Here is a 6647-nt window from a genome sequence, read left to right as displayed (position 1 = left end):
CTCTTCTCTTCTCTTCTCTTCTCTCTCATCTCTCTCATCTCTCTCATCTCTCTCTCTATCTCTCTCTATCTCTATACCTGCATATGTTTTATCCATATGTACTGCTTTGGGAGTTAGTATGATGCTGAATACAAAATTAATACTCTTTAATGATACTTGTGCCCAGATTAGAGAAAGAAGATAGATCCAGAGGAGTCTTAAAAGATTTTATTCAATAATCTACTTATGAGCGGATGAAGTGATGAATATGTGTTTTGAAAAATGGATATGAAGAAGAAGTTGCACATACAGAACACATTGTGAAATAATGATCAAGGTTTAAAGATAAACTAATTAGAGAGGACTCATGTTTATTTCAAAATTTATGCTTTGGGATTCTCACACAGGTAGTGGGCAATAATGTTGTTGTGTGTCTCCGAGTAGAACTGTAAACCCAATGGGAGAAGATAGTCCATCTTTCTGCCTTGGAGTGACTGGTGGATTCAAACTGCATGTTTGAACTTTGCATTGGCTGCACAACTTCTCACCCACTCACTTTAGAATTTCCTCATTTGGTGAACTATAAATCCCAATTTAAGGTGCTAGCTCCAGGGGCTTGCTTTCTTTTCTCTGTTGGCTCAGGTAAATGTGTTTATTCCTGGTTCTTTGGTGATCTTTCTTATTTTCTGAAAGAAAGACTGTGTCATCTGCATATTGCTGATTGTTGATTAATTTTACTTTAACACTGATACTACATTCTGCTTTTCCTGGTCCTGCTTCTCAGATTATGTGTTCATTACACAGAATGAATAGGAATGGTGAAAGGATACAACTCTTGCACATGTCTTTCTTGATTTTAAACCATGAAGTTTCCCTTTGTTCTTTTTTTAAAAAATTTATTTTAATAATTTTAATGAACATTTACAGAGATTTTTGGATTTCCATTCATTCATTGTTTCACTTTTCTCCCTGCCCAGCCCTCTGCCCCCCTCCCGCACCCCCAGTTTGCTCCTGTCTTTGAAAAAGTAAAAGAAAAATTCTTTCTTTGGTATACGATCCCCCCTGCCCCCCCCGCACCCCTCCCATCATCCCAGGTACTCTCCACTATGCACCCTTAATTCTGGACTCTTGTGATAACTATAATACCCTATCATATATCGCTTTTAAATTATTCTCTCCTTCATCTGTTTCAATGCAGTATGTTCTTTTTTAATTATCTCTTCTTAGTTTATGTATATATTTCACAAGTCCATGTATTTCTTAGTCTTACATGTGCAGGTTCCATAATTAAATATTCTGTAATCTCTAGTCTTCTAAGTATTATATGTGGTTTATTATGATCCACATAGGCAAATGCTTTCACATAGTCAGTAAAAGGCCAGTAAATATCTTTCTGGTATGCCTTGATTTTAGCCAAGATCCATCGATACCAACAATGATGTTATTTGTTCCATGTCCTTCTCTCAGTCTAGCTCAAAAATCTGGTGATTCCTTGTCCATATACAGCTCCAGTTGTTTCTGAATTATCTTTAGCAAGATTTTACTTGTAATTTGATTTATTATATTGTTTTATAATCTCCTCATTCTATCAGATCATCTATCTTTGGAATGGACCCAAATAGCATTATTTTCCAATTGATTGACAGAATTTTATGGACTCCTAATTCAAAGGTGGTGCCTCTTTAGCAGTTTGATTCCCCATCAATGCCTTAGGAGAAAAAGAGGCAATCTCCTCCTTTGATTTATAGCCACCAAAAATCCACAGAAGAGTCAGCTCTGGGTTGGTTCTCATAGCATGTGAGTTGAATTTAATGGTAATAGAGTTTCAAGTATAATAATTTATCCTTTAAAGATTATTAAAAATCCAATAGTTAGGCACCACAAAAATTCTTATTTATAATGGTCATTGTTTTTGTCTTATAAACCGGAGTTAAAATTCAATGTACATTATATCTATCCAGTCTTCCAATTTTCTGTATCATTAAATTGTCCTTGATTGTGCCATTCAATTAACTTTTCATTTGTTTTTGTTATTCCTACATTAAAACACAATAGACAAAAATGTTAGCATTTAAAACCACTTTAAAGATATTGTGTTTAATAAATTTCTTACACTTTTAAAAGAATAACGGCAAAAGTTTATTTATTTTTTACTTTGTGCTACTGAATTTTATGACTTGATGTCTTGCATTAAATTTTAGATCTTTTAAAACACAGTTGACATAAAGTAATTTGTATCTTCAGTGCTTAAGATTTATATTACTTCAATAATGCTCTACCCTTCTTGCTCTTATTTTTGTTTTAAAAATACATGAGCACTAAATATATACTGAGTAGAGGCCAAGCATGGTGTTAGGCTCAAGGAGTACTGCTAAGCCATGGCATGCTTGTGCACATCTGGACAAAAACATTCTTTTCCATAAATTCAGGCAATGAATGTCTGGAAGCAGACAGTTATTCAAACACAGTATGAGAAGCAATGGGGACCACATGTCTGAGAAACTAATGGTAGATACATAAGATGTAAGGGGTTTATTTTTCTATTAATGTATGATAATTTAACAAATTATCAATACAGACAAATATGTAGGTAGTTAACTGTGAAAGTATATATCTTTACATGGACCGTATGCTTCTTATATACTCAGAATATATAGGTCATTATGCACAGATAGAAGAGAATTCCATAATTATCAATTAGATCTGTTCATATCTGCATCTCAGAATAGCTTAACTGGAACTGAAAAACCAAACTAAAGAAGCAGCAAAGAAAACAATAAAAATGTAGAGTATATTTTGTTGTTATTTTTCTTTCTATTTCAGGCCACATGTGGATACATGCGCGCATACACACAAAATACAAACCCACTGGCCCTGAATAGACTCCAACTCACGGTGACTCTCCATTGGATTTATGAGTCTGTGAATCTTTTTCCAATGAGCTGCTGAAGGATCAGAACCTTTGACCTTTCTTTTAGTTAGTAGCCTAGCCTAACATGTAGCATCCTACGCTTACCCAGAGGATGGAAGTTAATAATTGGATAAAAACTATGCAGATATTATTAATTAGAAATATTTTTAATAAAATATTATAAGGGCATAGAAATAATGATGACAGAAGAATTTGAACACTTCAAGGACTGCTAAAATAACACATGTCTTAGAAAAAGTGCAGTCAGAGTTCTCTTTGGAGATAAGGATAGAGAAGTTTCATCTCACATGCTCTGGGCATGTTTCTAGGAGGGACTATTCCATGGAAAAGGACATAATACTTGAAAAGGTGGAGGGTCAGTGAAAGAGGGGAAGACCCTCAACAAGATGGATCATCACAATCACTGCAGCAGTGGGCCCATGTGTGCCAGAGATGATTAGGGTGGCACAAGATAGGACACGGTTCAGATTTGTTGTTCATAGGGCCATTATGAGTCATACACGACTTGATGGAACCTAACAATAGCAACATGTTTAAATGAAAGAATGGCTGCCTCTAGATGTTCAGAGCTGAATCTCAGGATCTGAGAATATTTTATTTCATATGGCAAATGTGAATTTACTTGAACCAAAATCTTTTGCTGTCAAGTAAATCCTTACTCATAGTAACTCTGTAGTACAGAGAATTATGCCATGAAGTTACAAAGGTTGTAATCATTATAGTAGTAGAGTTCTACCTCTTCCATGGGCTGAGCACTATAGTCAAACAGTCCATACTTTTTCAGTTAACAGCTCACCTGTTAACCACTACTCCACCTAGTTTCCTTGAATTACGGTTAAATAAAATACTAAACCCATTGTATGGAACTGATTCAGACTCATAACAACACTAAAGGGTAGAATTATCCCAGAGAATTTCCTAGATTGGACTCTTTGTTGAAGCTATTTGCCACATCTTGCTTTTGCAGTACACAGGTGAGTTTTGATAACAACTTTTCAGTTTAGCAGATAGCACTTAAGTAGACCTAAAAATATACAGACTGGATTATCCAAGTAGTTCCAGTCTAATTGCATGAGCTCATCAAAATGGAGTGCTTTCTCTGGTGGGAAGATAAAAGAAATGAGGCCAAAGAAGCAGAAGAGAAGGATGGAAGGAGAAAGCAGAAGAGTTTCCAAGTGTGAGAAGAATCTGACATAGGATCTAAAAGACTCTAGAGGCCACATGCAAGACCTTAAGCAGTGCCTCCGAGGGCTAAGAGGAACTCTTATTCACAGCCGGCAAAGAAATAAGACCCTCAGTTATTCAACTGCCAATGACCTATGTGAACCTGGAAGGGGATTATTGCTAGAGTTTTTCTTTAATAACCTAACCAGCTGACATCTTGATTTCAACCTTGTGAAAAATGGAGGGGGGAAAAAATCAGCTGAATCAGCTCAGTTTTCTTACCTAGAGACTGTGAGATAATAGACTATGGTGTTTAAAACTCCAAATGTGTTACACCAGCAATTGAAAGCTAATATAGACACCAACTCATTGTTGCTGTTGTTATGTGCTGTCATCTACAACTCATTGTGAACCTATGTACAGTAGATCTGAACCCTGCCCTATCTTGAGCCAATTTCATTGTCTTTGACACACCTACCGCTTTCACACTAGTTACTGAGTCAATCCATCTCACCCAGGGTCTTCCTCTCTTGTGCTGTCCCTCCACCCTTCCAAGCATGATGTTCTTTTCCAAGGACTAGTCCCTCCTTGCAACAAGCCCAAAGTATGTGAGACAGTTTCAAAATCCTTGCCTTCAAGGAGTAGCTCAGATTCACCCTGTCCAGAACAGATCTGTGTGTTCTCTTAGCAGTCCATGGTATGTTCAATTCTCTTCTCCAGCACCAGGAATCAAAGGCATAAATTCTTCATCTGTCATCCTTATTCATTGTCCAGTTCTCTGATGTATAGCAAGTAGAAGACCATGGCTTAGATCAGGTGCACTTTAGTCTCTAGACTGATATTGTTGTTTTTCAGTACTCTGAAGATGTCCCTGGCAGCTTATTTTTCTAATGCAATTCATCTTTTGATTCCCTGGCTGCCGATGCCAAGAGTGTTGATTATAAAACCAAGCAAGCTGAAACTGTTAACAATCTCAATTCCTTCTCCATCCATCGTGGTGCTGTCAATTGACCCAGTGGTGAGAATCTTTTTTTTCCCTTTTTTTCTTTTTGATATTGAGCTTCAATCCATATTGAAGACTGAAGACTAACTCATTACATATAATAAAACACATTTTCTGAGTTCCCCAAAGTCCCGTGGCTCTGTCTCTTGCTTCAACAGTGTTTGGATGGAACAAGCCCGGCGACTCCCCCCTTCCAATCTCCGACTACCCTCCAACTTCATCTCCAGGCGTGACCTCCGGACCATCTTAGCCATCTCCTATTTTCGGGACCAGCTAACACTGTATTTTTGTTAACCCCAAAACCTTGACCAACTATAAGCTCTCAGATCCGTCAAAATTATTCTGCCGAAGCAGAGACCGTGTCAACCTACACATGCGGGACTCTTACACCTACCTCTCTCTGGGTTTTTATTTTGACCATGATAATGTGGCCTTGGAAGGCGTGGGACACTTCTTCCGTGACCTGGCAAAGGAGAAGTGTGAGGGAGGGTGCCCAGCGGCTCTTGAAGCTGCAAAACCAGCGTGGTGGCGGCGCCCTCTTCCAAGATACTCAGAAGTCATCCCAGGATGAGAGGGGTAAAACCCTGGACGCCATAGAAGCAGCGCTGGCCTTGAAGAAGAACCTAAACCAGGCCCTTCTGGATCTGCACGCCATGGGTTCTGCCTACACTGACCCCAATCTCTGTGACTTTCTGGAGAATCACTTTCTGGATGAGGAAGTGAAACTGCTGAAGAAGATGCATGGCCATCTGACCAACATTAGAAGACTGGGCGGCCCCAAGGCTGGGCTGGGCAAGTATCTCTTTGAGCATTTCACCCTCAACCACGACTAGGGGCCTGCGAGGACCTGCAGGTTGGACCTCTGCGTCCCCCTGCCATCAGCAGCAAGCTTCTCTTTCCCACCCTGATGTATAATCTTATCCACCCAGAAGCCTCTCGCCCAAGCCTTGGACTAAATGAAACAATAAAGCTTTTTTGCAACAGCAGAAAAACCCCAAAAAACTAAAACAAACAAACAAACCCAAAACAAACAAACAAAAACACACTCCACAAATTTTCTATAAATTACTTGTGACTCAAAATCAAATACTATAGAAAAAAGGACTTATTGAATGCCTGGGTTTCTAAACAAACCAGTAAAATTCCCATTTGTCCTGTAGTATGCCTATAGAGTCACTATGAGTTGTAATTAATTTGATGACAATGTGTTTTACTTGGGCTTTTAATATAGCTCTTGCTGTATTTCCAAACCAAAGTCACTAGGTAAGAATCTACCAGCTGCTACATAGGAGAAAGATGAAAAATCTCTTCTTGTACAATTTACTTTCTCTGAAAACCCACTGTAGGAGCTATGGATTGGTTCTGACTCAATGGCATGTAATAGTAACAACATTCATCATATGCACCATTGTTGTTGCATACACACATGCTGTTATTTATTTATTGGGATATATTATAATTTGGGATGTATTTATTTATTGGGATGTATTTATTATTTCTTTGGGAAATTGGGATTACTGGAATTTGGGATATATTAATTGGCACAGATAATTACTACATCCCTAATTC

General features: G+C 38.0%; 1 pseudogene; it reads left to right on the top strand.

Annotated features, from left to right (window-relative positions):
* Window positions 1-5911, top strand: part of LOC102854936 — a 31896-nt pseudogene extending 25985 nt beyond the window's left edge.
* The last annotated feature ends 736 nt before the right edge of the window (window positions 5912-6647 follow it).

This window comes from Elephantulus edwardii, unplaced genomic scaffold, assembly GCF_000299155.1.
Source record: "Elephantulus edwardii isolate Elephantulus edwardi_28Jun2011 unplaced genomic scaffold, EleEdw1.0 scaffold00356, whole genome shotgun sequence".
NCBI lineage: Eukaryota > Metazoa > Chordata > Mammalia > Macroscelidea > Macroscelididae > Elephantulus > Elephantulus edwardii.
This window is presented reverse-complemented; position numbering and strand designations above follow the sequence as displayed.